This window comes from Ursus maritimus, unplaced genomic scaffold (assembly GCF_017311325.1).
Source record: "Ursus maritimus isolate PB19 unplaced genomic scaffold, ASM1731132v1 scaffold_9, whole genome shotgun sequence".
NCBI classification, from domain to species: domain Eukaryota; kingdom Metazoa; phylum Chordata; class Mammalia; order Carnivora; family Ursidae; genus Ursus; species Ursus maritimus.
This window is the reverse complement of record NW_024427107.1, coordinates 36,053,832-36,071,150: the sequence shown is the minus strand read 5'-3', so window position 1 is coordinate 36,071,150 and position 17,319 is coordinate 36,053,832. Positions and strand designations below refer to the sequence as shown.

The window sequence follows — 17,319 nt, the reverse complement described above, 5'->3', positions numbered from 1 at the left end:
TAGTTAGAGTCATTATAGCAACTCTCATTTGTATAGTTTTTATGTAATGAGATTGCAAAGCACTAATGCTTCCACAAGCTCATTTGGTCCCCCTGACAACCTGTGGAAAGAGCAGGGAAGGGATTACTCTCAGCATTTGGCAGTCAAAGAAACAGGCCCAGAGTAAGTTCTTTGCCTATAGCAAGGAAGTGGCAAGACGGATACTCAAAATTCTGACTTCAAGGCAGTCAGTTGCGCTTAAGGTGTTGTGCTTTACTTACAGAACTTTTTGCATTTCTGATGTAAACCGTAGGCTCTACACAGCAAAATTTGCACGGAATGGCAAAACATGATTAATTTTATCATTAAATGAGAGCCAGAGTGACTCAAAATAGAATAGATGGCTCACAAATTTCAGTGAAAGTGCTCAGTACCCCAGAGAGTGTACACCATCAATAAATGTAATGGAAAGTGGTAAGGCAACTCTGCAAAACAATCCCACCTGTGAAACATGAGGTTAAAAGAGGGGAGGGGTGTTCCTCATTGATGATAGATTAATGATTCTATAGTATAGCTTTCTTCATTTTATGTACTCCAATGCTATTGAAAAGAACAGGAGCAGACTCATTCTCTTCATAACTTAGTCGTTTTTTATTTTCTTTTTACAATGCACTATCTTTAGGAAAGCCATCACCATTGATCATCTGGCACTTACATATTTTGTTATATCCTGTTGTAATCAGTATGCTGACTTCAATAACAGATAGTAATAGGATCTTGTTATATGGTGGTTTAAAGCCTTCAATTTTTTTGATTGATGATTTTACTTATTGCTACTATTTTGAAATACTTGTAACAGTTTATTAGATTTTTTATCTTATCATTGACCACTCTTGCTATAGATAAACTCTAAATCAAAAGCAGAAAGAAATACAGGCTGTGTTATCTGTATCATGTTTAGAAATGCCCAGTTCCCTTGTATTAATGTGTTATTCTCTATGACTCAAATTTCATGCTACAAATATTTTTTGCCATGTCCTGGACACAAACAATTTTATATTTTATCTATTTTATAAATCTTGTCTTTTTTTTTCCCAAGAGAAGGGTCTCCAGGTATTTTTTTCCATTATTTATAATTTATTTGCATATTTGTTTGACCTAATGTGTTTGTGTATATTTATATATATATAAAGTGGTTGCAGAATTACTGACTTATACCCCAGTGAGAAACAAATTCACCAACTTAGTACTGTGTTTGTATATAGTTCTTTTATGTTTAGCTTTATAGTCAAATCACTGTTTTGCAAACTTAGGTCAGATCCTTTCTTACCTACTCCCTCCTGTTATGTTATTCATGTACTTATGTTATTCATACACTTAAATTCCTTTGTCACAGACTGCATTCTATTTTAGATTCCTTTTATATCTGGGCTGATTTTTAAAAATTTACACAGAGTAAAATTTACTCTTTGTGAAATATGTTTCCATGAAGGTTGAGAAATGTATGGAGTCATGTATCCACTATGACAGTTCCCTAAAGAGCAGCTCTCTCATCCTCAAAATTCCCTTATGCTGCCTCTTTGTAATTTACTATCCTCTCATACTTCCTAAGCCCCTAGAAGGCACTGATGTTTTCCACCTTTACAGTTTTACCTTTTCCAGAATGTCATATAAATGAAAACAGACCCTATATAGCCTTTCATTTAGCAAATGCATTTGAGATTCTTCTATGTTGTTTCTTGAATCAGTAGCTTATTCCTTTTTAATGCTGAGTAGTATTCCATTGCATGGATATAACACAGTTTATTTACCCATCTTAAAAGACATCTGAGTTATTTCTGGTTTGGGGCACTCATGAATAAAGCTATTGTAAATATTCACATACTGATTTTTGCATGAGTGTATGGTTTCATTTCAGTAGGGTAGCTACCCAGTAGTAGCATTGCTAGGTCATATGGTAGGTGAATATGAACTTTGTAAGAAACTTCCAGTGGTTTTCCAAACTGGAAACCAACCAAAGTGACTGGACCATTTTTCATTGCTGCTAGCAATATTTGAGAATGCATTCCTCATAAATGAAAGTGATATGAAAATTAAATGTAAAAAAGAATTAAAAACTGTAAACTGTGAAGGGTTATACAAATAAGTGATTATTTCCCCAATTGGTCATTTTATCTTAATGTCCGTATGGACTGTGACCATATGGGGAAATGTCAACTGGCGGAGAGCCTGGTTTAATCAGAGTCAACCAGGAAGATAAAGATAAGTGTTTTAAACATCTGGCATGCTGTGTGTGAGAACCTCCTGTATCAGAATTTCCTGGAGCATGAGAGACAGTCTACAAGTGGACAATGATTAAACTCTATATAAAAATAGAATTCTGACCTACAACCTGTAACAACCAGCCTAAAAAGCCGACCTACTACATAGAATAACTAGTGAGGAAGTCAGGCTAGTATCTGTATCAAACAGCCCAGGAAGCCAAATAATGACCCCTGTAAACAATTAATCCCTAGTGGCCAGGACTTGATTAATAACTGACAGTGTCCTAATTTTTGCCTCTGCTTCCAATTTAGGATTAATGGGAGAAAGCCAAATATGTACCTCTAGCACGTCATATTGGATGCCCCACTTCTCCTTCACCTGTCTGCATCTTCCCCATGCCAACAGTCTTCAATCTGGTCATATTTGATATCTTAGTCTTTGGGGCTGTTATAACAAAAATACCATAGACTGGGTGGTTTAAACAATAAACATTTATTTCTCACATTTCAGGAGCCTGGGATCAAGGGTTTCACAGTTTCGGTGTCTGGTGAGAGCCTGGTTCATAGGCAGCCTTATTGCTATGTCCTAACATGGCAGAAGGGGTAAGAAAGCTTTTGAGTTCTCTTTCATAAACACTCCATCCTCACGATCTAATTCCCTCCCAAAGACCCTACCTCCTATTACCATGACATTGGGAGCTGAGATTTCAACATTTGAATCTGGGTGGGGGTAGGGGGTGGGTTGCGGGGCGGGGGGCACGCACAGAGATTTAGTCCATAGCACCTGAAACCCTCTTTTCCCCCCACACACTGTAAAGGCTTTCTGCTTCTCTGCCTGTCTCTGCCAAATGCAAGAGATGGGGCCAACTCCCTTGTTATAGCAAGCTCTGAATAAGTAGCCTTTGCTTGCTCTCATTTGGTGTTCTTCGTTTATTTCCACAGGTGCTTTTTAAAAATTTATATTCCTAGGCCCTACTCCAGACCCGTTGAATCAGAATTACTGAAGAAGAGGCCCAGATGTCTGCATTTTAAAGAAGCTCCCCAGGGTGATCTTTTGCATATGAAATATGAGAATATTGCACCTAGTGCCACCCTACAGAACTTCCTCCTAAATTTTGCCTTGTTTGATATTTTTATAAATATTTGGATGAAGATATGGATGTGCTGATCAGATCTATGATTGCCATAAAGGTAGGAAAGTTAGTTAATGTGGTAGACATCAGAAGCCAAATGAATTTTGACCTAAAAACCTGGAAATGTGGCTGAAATTTAAGATTAAATTTTATAGGAGCTCATGTGACACTGCTAGAGTTTAATTTTGTGTCTATGTATCTACGTACTATGCATATCTGTGTACACATGTACATGCAGAGGCTGGGCAGTGTTTGATTCATGGACCTATACACGAGAATGACCTAGTGAGTTGACAGAGCTTTTAAAATTTAGTATAATGAACAGATTTATAATTGCAAAATTTATTAAAAGAATAATTTCCTTGTATCCTGTGCTCATTCGATGATCTGGAGTATTATGCCTAGCTTGGGGTCCATATTTTAAGAAAAAACAATGTCTAAGGAATAGTGTTCAAAATAGCTCAACCAAATGATGGTATTTACTCATCATTTAGAAGAATGTTACCCGAGATTCAAACTTCTGTTATTTAGCCATAATTCAGAATTTCACATTTATATCAATTGTCCATTCCTTTGTGATATTTCTGTAAGATGTTCTAAAGAGATTTCACTTACATTCTATCCTCAAGAGAGTTTAAAATGAATATTATACAATCTTGTAATTCTACAGGTGGGATGTGAGTACAAAAAAAATTAATGTGCATTTTTAATGTGAAAATATCCAGGATTTTATCAGATTGACTGCGGGAGACTTGAGTTGTGCATCTGTTATAGCTCTGACACTTTTCTTTAAACAGGCAAATGAATCTTACAATAGAGGTTTTGAATTTTCAAATTTGCCTACTTTCTAAGGCTAAAATATAAAAATATATATGTAGCCTGCGATTTGGTTTTTATATTATTTCATTCTCTCATTCATTCATGCGTTTCTTCATTTTTGTATTCATGCTTCTGTTCAATAAATACAAAGCACTTCCTATCGTGTGTGCTATACAATGACTAGCAAGCTATAGCACTTCATGAAAGAAAATTCAATTGAATGAGGAAGGCAAGACATTCAACCACATGATTGGCACGTGATGGGGAGGGGGGTTCTTCACATGTACAGTATCCTTGATTTGTCTTTAGTCTAACCCTTTGTGTCCAATGTAGTAGTCTAGCCACATATGTTTATTGAGCACTTGAAATGTATCTACTTCAGACTGAGATGAGCTGTAAACACCAGATTTTGAGGACTTAGTACCAAAAAAATATGAATTATCTCATTGATGTTTTGTATTGATTGCATGTTAAAATTATAATATTTTAATATATTGTGTTAAGATAAAATATAAAATTACTTTCTCCTGTTTCTCTCTACTTCTTAAAATCTGGATCCTAGAAAATTTAAAATTACAAGTGTAGCTCTTAATATGTTATTTTTAGTGCTTCTCCTTTTAAGGCAATGTTAATGTTTATGAGCTCAGGTTTGGGTATTAAAAGTACATTCATGTTTACATCCCAGCTCCCCAATTCACTAGGGCAGTAGTGAGACTTAATTGGGAGTGTGATAACAATAACAATAATGGTAAGGATCATTAATGCTTAAGGCAGCATTTACCAAATGCCAGACCCAGCTAAATGCTTTCCATACATTAATATGTTTAGTTCTTACAAGATCCTTCAGGTCCTTTTCACAGATGAGGAAACTGAATCACAAAGAGATTAAGTGAAAATATGTTGAAGTGCTTAGAAGAGAAACTGGTAATCGTTTTTATTGTAATCATTTTGTTATATCCCCATTCCTGGGTTAAGCAGGATGTTGAGAATAATGGCTGACACTACTGGCATGGCGGGAGGTAACAACAGTTCACAGACTGACAAGGTGTGTAGAAAGGAGAGGTTAGATTAAGAATTTGCTGCAGTAAGTGTCATAATTAACAAATGCTACAACAGTGGTTTTCAGAGAGGGTGATTTTGTGGTATACCTGACAACGTATGGAGACAGGTCTGTTGTCAAAACTAAGGGGGTTCTACTGGCACCTAGTGGGTAGAGACCAGGGATGCTGCTAAACTCCTGTGATGCACAGGATAGGCCCTGACAAGAGAGAATGATCTGGTCTCAAATGTCGGTAGTGTTGAGGTTGAGAAATCCTGCACAATAAGGGTGAGAAAAAGAAAGGATGGCAGAAGGTATAGAAAGATGGGAGGAAAGGAGGTAAGAAGGAAGGAAAAAATGAAGGAAGGGAGAGAAGTAAGAAAAAGTTAATATATATTCATTTTTCCAGTTTTGGTCATGGCTTTCTCGGAAAGATGAGAACAAAGCAGTATTATGATTCACAGTAATATAAACCACAGCAAAAGTTTACAGATTTATTATTTCAGTACAATCCTTGGCAAAGTTAGAGTAGGGGCAGTGAGGCAGGGTCCATCTCCAATGACTTTTTCACTCCCTGTAGAATGATAACCCTGGGGCCATTTATCCCTGGCCAATGGCAGGCTAATAAGACAATCAGTTCATCTGATCTTGTGGTCTTTTCTCCCCCCCCTCCCCCCCCCGTGTTAAGCAGTGCATCATCAACCAATCTCTTAACTCAACTGTTTTTCTGAGTATAATTTTGAAGATTTCTTCAGTGCAGAATTGGACTACTTTCTTTGGTTTAGATGAGATTTGGGGAGTAAACTGTGAACTGGAAAGAGAGTGATACAGGGTTTTGGTTGTGAACCGTTAGTTTATCCCTATTTAGTGAGTTTTGCATAATGACTTCAAGTGATGACTATATCCTAGGGCTGGGAGGTCATCTCCCTCTGAGGGCAAATGCCTGAAAGCAAAAATGGTCCCAAAACAGTTTTTCAAAGAAGTCCCAAATAAGGCTGTTTTGGCTTTGAGAGAGTACTTAAGAACTTTATAAAATGTAAAAATTTAAACACTAGGGAGAATTCATTGTTTATAATGTTTAAAATTACATACTCTGTAATCTTTTTAGCCATAAAACTCTTCCCCTTAATGGTAATTTATGAGTGCTATTTCAAAAGTAGATCATTATATTGGTTTTTCTCTATATGTGCAACTCTAATTGAAAATAGGAATCAATTGTATTAAAACACATGGATTTTCTATTGGCTTATTTTTCAGGTGTCACAGACTTTATCCCTATAAATATGTAGCTCTATACAAAACTGAAAATAATAAATAGAAACTTCCATCCTGTTTTACTAGGATGCTTTTCTAATGTCAAGCACTGGTGTGTAACATATTTAAAGGGCAGTCATGAGGCAGAGAAGTGGAATGAAGTCCACCACATATGGTGGATTTTTCATCGAAAAACTTTGCAGTGGCTCCAAGGAATAAACACAGTGAGTAAGTAAACACATTATGAGTCATTTATACTTTGGAATAATAAGTAGTTTTTACAAAAGAATGAGGTTGCACTGTATGCCCTGACACAAGTAAAAATTTCAAGACATTGTTAAATTGAAAACCACAAGTTGCAGAGCAACTTGTAAAGATGATTTATTTATGAAAAAAACCCCAAAGATACATATGTATAAGTATACACATATGTATGCAAATGTATACAATAGGAATAGAACAAAAGGCTGAACACAAAGCATGGACAATGGAGAGGGAGAGGACATGGAGTTGTGAGTATGAAGTGCAAGGAACCTCTGGATTTATTCTGAATATATCTGTTTTTATTTGAATTTTTTATATAAGAATATAATCATGTATTATCGACATTAAATAGTGAAATGTTATTAATAACGGCAAAAACATCTTCTTTTTGTTTTCTTGTTTTCATCATCGCCCATCTCTGGTTTTAGTTTGGGAAGGCAGACACACACACACACACACACACACAGACACACACACACACACACGACTCCTTTGTATGTCTAGAAATTACAGCTTTCCTGGAAATCTTCATTTGCTCCTTGGAAACTTTGAATGCAAAGTTGTCTGGGATACATTCTTCAATCAAGAATTGTGAGGAAGTCTTGATTTCTGCTTGCATAGGGAACATATTTAAAAGAAACAGTTTTGTTTTTGCTTTTGTTTCTGCATAAAGTGTGAGGATGGAAAAGTGCGCTAGAACAAATTTAACAGTCTAGGAAGTTGGCACAACTGCAATCAATTTTGAGCAAAATGAGACTTAAAGTGTAGCAGTGTTATGGTTTACCCTGTGTTTCATTCAGTCCTGTGTGGCCTGACTTCACCACTCCCCTCCGAGGACCTTGGGACTAAGAACTTGGACTTGGGCTCTGTTGTTACCCGTGCCCAAAAGGCTTGTTTGCTGACTCCTGAAGTGGTGGTATTTTGTTTGTGAACCTGGCAAATGAAAGACCATGGAGAGCACTGAGTCATAAGACAGGGTTTCTTCAGATGACTTTCAAGTCGTCTGAAAAAAAGTACTATATTATTGCTAGATGGACAAGTTACTGCTCTTAGAAACTTAGCTCTTTATATATTTATGTCTGTCATAAATTTACGGCTTTTAAGCTTAGCCCTGGTAACAGTGCACAAGATTCTCTGCACTGAGAGATTACCCTCCTCCCTTCCCTGTCCATACAGAGAAGAAAAGAGCCCTGCTGTTATTTCCTAAATCCTCTGTGGGAGATGGACAAGTAGGTTAGTGGAACAGCAATGGAGGAGGAGCTAAACCCTGGGTTCCTGCTTTAGTTATACGACCATGAATATATTACCTAACCTCTGTGAGTCTCAATTTCCTTATCTTTAAGGTGGGATTAATAACTCCTTTGCTTATCTCACAGGATATCAGGGAAATAAATGAGATCTGTGTGGACACATTTTATAAGGAGGAGCTCCTTTTATATATCTCAATATCTGAATTCAACAGATTGTTTTGTAATTATCTCTTTGAGTTGTATCCCCCACTGAATTTTAAGATTAGAGGCTGTATCTTGTATAGTATGTTTGCATCCTTAGTCTGACACATAGTAACCATTTAATAAATATTTCCTGAAAGTTTGCCAATTATTGGAATATAATCTAATGGAGCCTCAAAGTTGGGGAGTATAAAACTCCAATGAAACAATTTTGGAGTAGGACCATTTAATTTTTTCCAAAAGGGTGTACAGGAGGACAAATTTCCTTTTCTACAGGATTTCTTACTTCTTAAGAGAACTTGGCATAATATGACCTGATTGTGGTGAAAAAGGAATATAAAATTATTACCTTAGTTTATTTGTATTTATTTAGCTCAGTTGATTATAGCGCTTTCCAATGTTTTTCACATCATGGTGTGCATAGAAAATGACAATGTTTGTATGGCACACAGAATACTTAGAGAGTTTCAAATAGTGCCAAAGGATGTGGACTCTGCATGCCTTCACTCCTCCCGGCCATCCTGAGGGTTAAGAAAGAACCAGAAACTGTATTTTGTCACTTGCAACCATTAACGACAAAGCAGTTAAGATACTCCAGGTTAGAGCATATACTGGATTGCATACTGTCCCCTCAAATTCATGTCCACCCAGAGCCTCAGAATTTGGAAATAAGATCTTTGCATATTTAATTAGTTAATCAGAGGAGAACTCTACATGATGGCAGAGGCTATCAGAGATTTGAGTGATGTATCTACAAAACAGGGAATACCAAGAATTGCTGGCAACCACTGGAAGCTAACAAGAGGCACGAAACAGATTCACCATCACCTTCCTTCCTCCAGAAGGAACCAAATTTGCCCATACCTTGATTTTGTACTTCTGGCCTCTAGAACTGTGAGGAAAAAAAAAATCTGTTGTTTTTAAGCCACATAGTTTATGGTAACTTGTTATGGCAGCCCTAAGAAACTAATATGGAGCATAATACAAAATAATCCAAGGTCATGGATATTTTTTGGGTTTTGGTTTTTTATTTTATTTTATTTTTTGATCATGGATATTTTTTGAAATGCAAGACCAAGTTTGCCAATGTCTGCCTGGCCATGCACCAATAACAGAAGAATCCATGGTTGCCTTTCATTACAATAATTTATAAAATACATTTCATCTGACACACAACAGGATCCACAGTATAAACCCAGTGGTGTTGTGAAAATGCCTTAGATAATTGTTTCTCAAAGTCTGGTTTTCAAAACAGCAACATCAGTAGCATCTGGGAAGAAGTTTAGAAAGAAAAATTCTTGGCCCCTCCTAGACCTACCGAATCAGAAACTGAAGATAGGGCCCAGCAGTCTGTGGTTTAAAAATCTCTCCAGGGGATTCTAAGTTTTGACCCCCTTGGAAAATTGTCATACCTGTTGGAATAGAGAGAGATTGAACTCAACTTTGCTGAAACAAAAGATGGGAGCATTTTTAAGTGCTGGGGTGAGTTAGTAGAAAAGTATTGCAGGATATTAGGGGGAGGTTGGTCAATGTGACTAGACCATCTGTATGTGCTATGTGGTACCTAGTGGAAATTAGGCTCCCATCTTCCCATAGAGACTGGAATAGAAAGGCACTACCTTACTTGATGATTATGTTTCAAAGGGATGTTTCCCAGGTTTTTGAGGAACGTATTACTGGGATGTGATACTGACAAGAGGCTGGAAGAAAATTATTTATATCTCAAAGTGGCAGAGTAAGAATTTCCAATTGCAAATTTTCTAACGTAAATGATCTAAGAGAAGGGAGGTCAAAGTTAAAGTCAGGAAGAAACCTGCCTAAGCTGAGAGGAAATCAAGATGACCTTGATCAGTTGCCCTCTGAATTTTTTCCCCACATGAACATTAAAATCAACTTGTCAAGGTACAGAAACACCCTGTTTGGGTTTTTATGACATTGCAAACTTAATTTAGGAAGTACTGATTTTTTTTCATCAAGGGACATGGTCTTCCATTTTTTCAAGTCTCCTTTCATATTCATATTTTTCAGTAAATTTTGATGATGTTTTATTTCTGTCCTATACAATTCTAAGAGACTTTATTCCTGGATGCTCAATATTTGGGGCATAGTATTTTTTTTCATTATATTTTTGTCAAAGATCATTCTGGTGTATTGGAAAATTATTTATTTATTTTTGTTACTTTTACTGAACTCTTTTAATTTGTAAATATTTCCATTAATTATCTTGAATTTCCTAGGGAGATAATGATGTCTGAAAATAATGGCATAGCGACATTCCATTTCAATGTTATGTCTTTTATCTTATAGGTGAAACAGAAGAAATAGAGATTCAACTTGTTGATTTCTAGTAAGTGATAGATCTGAGATTTTAAGTATTCCTTAATTCCAGAGTGTTTGCTTATGTTATACTCACATTCAACTGTTCTTCAGGATTTATTTTTCCAGATACATTTATTAGTTCTCTAAGTTTTTATGTCATTATGTATATTAGATTCAATATGTGTAGGTGACTCTTTGAAAAAGTAACACAACGAGGTATATGTATCTTGTCAGTGAATCCTGATAATTGATTGGAAGAAACAACAGAAAAGGATATAATTGTTTCACTCAAATAGCCTAGTGGTTTGTTGGGTATATAAGTATTTGATGACTGATTAATACATCACCTGTCTCTAACCCCCACATCTACTGCCAAAGTTTCAAAAATTTGTGGAAAGATGCAATTATGTAATATGCATGCACATGAAATTAATATAGTGTTCATAAATATTAAAGCCTTTATAATATAGGTTATGGGAGGATTGACCAGAAATATTCAGCTCATCTTCAGGTTGCTTTAATATTTTTTGTAGGCTGGTTGCCATGATGACTAATATGGTACAACTATACAGTTATGCATTAAATATCATGGAAATGTACATCTGCACTGGATTTTCCTTTTTTCTTTGTTGCTTTGTTTCTAAAGTGCTGAGTTCTGCTAAAAGTTTTGGATTGAAATCAAATCTGGAAAGCTTTGGCAATGTTGCTGAAATGATATCCCAGTATATTATCCTTTAATGAAATAAGTATAGAGGACTGATTGATTTATGGAGCAATTTTTTGCATCATTACCTGTCTTGATTGTATACAAAACGTTTTTTATTCTCACTGTTTTGAAAGAACCATTTTAATTTTAATATGTTTATTTCAAAATCTGATATCTTAGTTGGCAACAGGATTAAATCTTACAAAAGTTTTTATGCACAATTCTTCTGAAACCCAAGAAGATGTTTATTAATTTTCAGATACTTTAATTGTATTGTGTAAATATAGCATTTAACTAAAATATACTTCTTTTGCCTGACTATCTGCTCTGTAAGAACAAAGCTGGGTTTTCTGTTGCTTAATCTAATTTAAACTGATGTGGCCATAATCATTTTTTTAAAGCATATGCTAAAAAATTCTTCCAGACTCACAGAATATGCCCATCATAGTGATGTTTTATGTTGCAATTTAGAGTTTAATTTTTAAACTATAACGTAATTTCAAATGAGTATTATTCCCAGAACGAAATTGTAAGAACTACCTTTTTATCTATCATGTTCCTTAACTTGCTGGCATGGTTGGAATTTTTAACACTGACCATGTGGCTTTGATGAAGCTCTAAAATATAATACTGCAGTTTGGAAAAGACAAGGTAGTTCTCTTCATGGCATCTGCTGAGTAACCCTTGTCTCTGACGACTCATTGAATAAATATTACAATTCATAGAAACCTTAAGCATTCAATACACACATCTGGGTTTTGGTCCTATTTACCTTCATATTTTAGGTGAGCCTAGAAAAAAGCGAACTGAAATCTGTGTTAATATAGCTCTCAGGAACTGTTTTGGTTGATTTCCCAAAGTCAGTCAGAATCAGTTCAATGAAAGAGCAAAGTCAAACCAATAATTTGTCATCAAGCAAACCTTACAAGAACAATCCTGATACTGAACTCTTTTCCCTTTATATCTGGTTGGACTTTAGACCTAGCCTTGGTATAACCTTATATTTGTACCGAAGACGATTAGAATTTCTAGACTGTGATTGCATCTAAGAAGGTTGTACCAGACACTGTACCATGCGTATTACATATCTGTGATCTAATTTAACCCTCACAACAGCCCTGTAAGTCACGTATTATTACCATTTAAATTGATCAGTAAACAAGTTCAATGAAGTTGACAGACTTGCCTATTATCACATGAGGGAATGACAGAGCCAGGATTAGAACCTAAGTTTGACTCTAAAGCTGTGTGCTCTTTTCCTGTGTTGTATCAGAATTTTGACTACTTGTTTCTAGTCTGTAACTAAACATTCAGTAGGTGACTTTTTTACTTTTTCTAAATATAAAATAAAATTAAAGTCTGTGAATGATTTAAAAGAAAAATATGTTTAAATCTATGTCTGTCAAATAAAGATATTGCTTGGCATCATTCAGAAACCTTGTCAGAATGTTCTCAATTCTGATGTCTGAGTCACTGCCAAGAATAAAAACGTGAGTTTCAGGTTTAATCTCTATGGGTATCACAATATAGCCTCAAGATCAAATTAATGAATAATGGCAAAATAGACACTTTATCTCATACTGTATAGAATAAGACACATTCCTAAAGGGTTAGCAGTGCCATTTGTTATAGGCAATAGCTTCCAAAAATTCCCAAACATTTCACATTTCAACCATTATTTCTTGAAAACATGCTATTTCTTGTGTATGTTAAGTGAATGAAGGTCCTTAAAAAAATCTCCCATGAACCATTCCGTCAAATTTTACCTTAAAAGCTGGCAACTTTCCTCTCAACCAGAATATGCTTAGAGAAGTTTTGAGAACAGATAACTCACACTGCAGAATCTGTGCAACTCTCTCTTGGGAAGATAATTTTACTGCTTACTAACCACCTGAATTGCGTCATTGGTGAGCTCAATGGACATCAATACAGTTTTCTGGATTCTCGCACATTTTTGTAAAGGAACGGACATCAGAATAGTTGTAGGCTGATTATCTTGCATCGTTTCAAGGTCATTGTCTTTGTACAGTCTAGGTACACAGCATCATGAGCGACTTATATACTCATTAGTCATTGAACTCTATTTGCCAAACATGTGAATGATTTTTGTAGCCAACAGTGTGTCAGGTATTTTATTTCTTCATCAGTTACATTTGTGGGTTATCCCTAACATTTAACATCTTATTTATTTCGTTTGTTTTTTATAATGATTTATCAAAGATGAGCTCTGAGAGACATGCATGTTTTTGATTGTTAGTTGAGTTTTAGATTCATATTTGATTGTGGGGCAGCTGAGGGTATACTTGTGTGTGCAGAGGGCTATGGATAGGTTCAATTAAGGTCATGTGTGATGCTTTAGTTGATCTTTCACTTATTCTCTTGTTTTCTTCACCATTTATTATAGCATAATCTCAGAACATATTCTAATTTCTCCAAATATAGGAAGAAAACCTGACTAAATGAACTCTTTTTTGCTAAGACTGGAAGAAGTTTATTAGGAGAGATGGACTGACTAATTTGAGTTTCTGTTTCTTTGAAAGCAACTATTTCATTGAACAGTTACCTTCTCCCCTTAGCAAACTTCCAGGTCATCTCTACCTTTTTACAAAGTTCCAGCAATTTTATGGCAGTCATCGAACTACAAGGCACTATTTTACTGAGGCATTTTATGTGATAATGCTACCTCTTGAAAATGAGGCTTCCTGTTACAAAAAAAATTTTTTTGATCTTTACCAATCTAACAAATATATTATGAGAATAAGATGCTGTATGAAAGAGTTATAACACTCTATTGATATTTGACATCTTTGTTTGTTGATAAATGCTAAAAGGGAAAAAATCCTATCTTTTATCCATAAGAGAAAAGATAATATAGTATCATCTGTCTCCAATATAAGATTACAAGTGAGACATTACTTTTATTTTGAATCTTTAATAAAAGCATTTTCTGGAGAGATGTTAAAGGTAGAATTTGCTTTGAACATCTGTGTAAAGCAGTTTATGAAAGTAAAAGAAATCCAATTATTTGTATATATGGACATTTCTATTCAGAAATACACTATGTAATCACTGCACTAAAAGTGTAATAGATGTCAAGGTAAGTGGAATGGTGGAAACAGAGGTAAGAACCCAGTGGGTCCTAAATCTGGGTCACTATAGTTCTAGAAATCAGCTCTTCTCTGGATGTTTTTCTCCACTCCATTAAAAATATTTATAACTTTACTTTTTAAATATTGTCCCTTTTTGATTTCTGCGAACACACTTGGGAAAGAGGCAAAAGACTGTCTAAAGATGACAAAATCATCTCTTTCATTCAATATGTCTTCAACATAAGAAGTAAGAAACAAAAAAAAGTGTTTTTTCTTTAAACTGAGAGTGCTGGAGATTCTTTTCAAGCACTGTTTCAACAATAACAAAAGGCTATCTCAGTTCTTTAAAGATGATGAAATTGGTATCATTAAGAAGTATACTGACATTTTTCTACTTACTAAATGCCAAGAAAACACTAAAACACTCTGTTACCATCCAAATCCTACTGGCTGCTATTTAAAATAAGCAACGGACAAAGAATTGCCACTCTCATGGGGTGTGTGCTGGAGAAGATCCAAGAACAGCCGCTGACTGTTCATGATTACATTTGTTACAGAATTGGCTATTTCACACCTAGGGACAACTTTGATTTCAATATTACCTTTCATTGAACAATATCCCTGAGAGGGTGCTGGCAATAATTAAAGCAAGTCTTCAATTGTACCCATGTTTAAGTGTATGTGAAAACTATACCCCATAGGTCTTGCTACACCTATATATTTGCTATATGGAAAACGAAAGAATGGTGTGAACTCTTGGGGGCCTTTTGGGAGTGGAACAAAGAAAGGTATAGATGCTGTGTAAACATTTCAGAGTAAGGAGACAGTTTAGTAGTTAAATTCATAGCTTTGAAATTAAGCAGACTGAATCCCAGGACTACTATATTTTACTATATGAACTTGTACGAGTTCATTACTCTCTCAAAGTCTCAGTTTTTGCACCTGTGCAATGACCTTATAATAGTTACCTGTCTCATAAGAATGTGATAAATACAACTGAGGTTTTTTGTATGAAGCACTTATACAGAGATGACGCTCAGTGCTATCATCATCACCATCATCATTGAGACATCTAGAAGTTTATTTTGAATGCTAGATTCAAGAAGGGTAAATGCCATTTTTGTAACCTGAGTTCATAGATTACCAGAAGCATATTCTATTTTAGGTTCTTGATTTGAGTAAATATACCTGTCAGATGTATATCAATTCTTGACTTTGACTATCATTGTGTACTCTAGATGGTCTGTTGTTTTTAATAAGGAACTTAAAAAAACAACAAAAGGGATACACTGATTCAAACGAAATGAGGAGAAGTAGAAAAAATTTACATTATTTATGAGTTATATTTTATGTATTAATATGACTGAGTGTATATATTGGTCTTGTACATCTTTCTTTCTTTCTTTTTTTTTTTTTGAAACAAAATGATTGAAACCTGAAGGTAACTCTTCTGGTGATTTTTTTAGAGACTTAGGCTAAATAGGAAGATTTGGGAATAGGTAGAACTTTTGGCACCTCTCAAGTAATACCACTTCATTAGTCACCTTTTTGTTTATGCCTATAATATTAGATGGAAATGCAGCAGAGGTGAGATAGGGGTGCAGAGTTTCTAATTCCTTCCTCATTTTTGGAACTCAGTATGTTTTATGTTTTACAGCTTTAGGCCTTGATATCTACAAATCATGCTCAAAAGTTTTACTTCTTTTAAGGAAACAATGAAATAAGGATGGAATAATGATCACAGCTGAAAACAAAGCATTAACATTATTTCTCTAGCAAAAACATTCTCAACTTTTGTATCTTTAACTTGTTTGCTGTGTAACGGTTGCCTAAGTATTTTTTTTTTATTAGGACAAATGACTTGAACTTTCATATTGTTTTTGATATTTAGTCATTTGCCTTATATTCTCTTTATTTTAATAAAATATATTTTAATTACAGAATCATATTTTACTTAATCATCTCTTCTCTCTAGAAATACCCTGTAAAATAACCTCTTTTTTTATTATAGAAGTATAAAAGTTTATGGGATGAAAGTTCTAAAATAGATTTCATGTCAATATAGCATGCAGAGCTGGGAAAACTCCCTTTTCCACTTCAGCCATAGATTAGGTTGATTATTAGACTACAATAATATAGAAGTAATGTAGAATGGGAGATCAGAGTTAAAGTATTGTAAGGCCCTTCAATTATTCAGGAAGAGAATAGAGATATTGATTAACTCTAAATCTTGTTAAGTATCTATGTTAAAAATTTAAAGTTAGCTATTTAAAGAATAGAAATAGAGTGCATAATTTCTAAATAAGTGTGGTTTAGAAGAATTTAAAAAAACAGTAAAATCAATCCAACAGATTGTAGGAAAGGAGAAAATATAAACAAAAAATGGTAAATAAAGGACAAAAAATTCTGATGGTAAAAGCAAAATTAATCAGAAATTAGATTACATAAGAAAGAAAATTAAATTATATAATGCACAAGAGATACATATAAAGGAATATAATTCAGAAATATTTAGAATTTAGAAATTTAAAAAAAGATTTACTAGGCAAATACTAAGCAAAAGAAAGCTGGTGTGAAATTAATATCAGGCAAAATACAATTTGATGCAAAACCATTAATAGGATGGTGTTAGCACATGATAAAGGAAACATTTCACCACAAGTATAAAACAATGATACTCTTATGTGCAAAGACAATGTAATCTCAAATATAAAAACAAATATTTATTTCATTGCGGAAAAGAATTTGAATATTTCATAATTATTTCAGAGGATTTTTTTAAATTACTACAGGATTTTTATATTCTCTCATTACGCAAAAATTAGTACAGGAGCTGAAGATTTGAAGAACTTGTTATCAAACTTAATGTAAGAAATATATATGAACCCTATTAACTGAAAACGTACTCTTCAATAGCATATATGAATCATTTACAATTATTTTTTGCATACTAGGTCTCTAAGGATGTCTTTAGGAGTTCAGAAGAAAATAGAAATGTTCAG

The 17,319-nt window shown here is 34.5% G+C and overlaps 1 long non-coding RNA gene across 1 annotated transcript in view; it reads left to right on the top strand.

Annotated features, from left to right (window-relative positions):
• Positions 1 to 17,319, top strand: part of LOC103661412 — an 87,959-nt gene that overhangs the window by 39,343 nt on the left and 31,297 nt on the right. Inside the window, exons 7-10 of the long non-coding RNA XR_005833686.1 lie at positions 2,755 to 2,846; positions 3,186 to 3,434; positions 6,576 to 6,716; positions 10,511 to 10,550. This is a non-coding gene — a long non-coding RNA (uncharacterized LOC103661412). The remainder of the gene's footprint in view (positions 1 to 2,754; positions 2,847 to 3,185; positions 3,435 to 6,575; positions 6,717 to 10,510; positions 10,551 to 17,319) is intronic.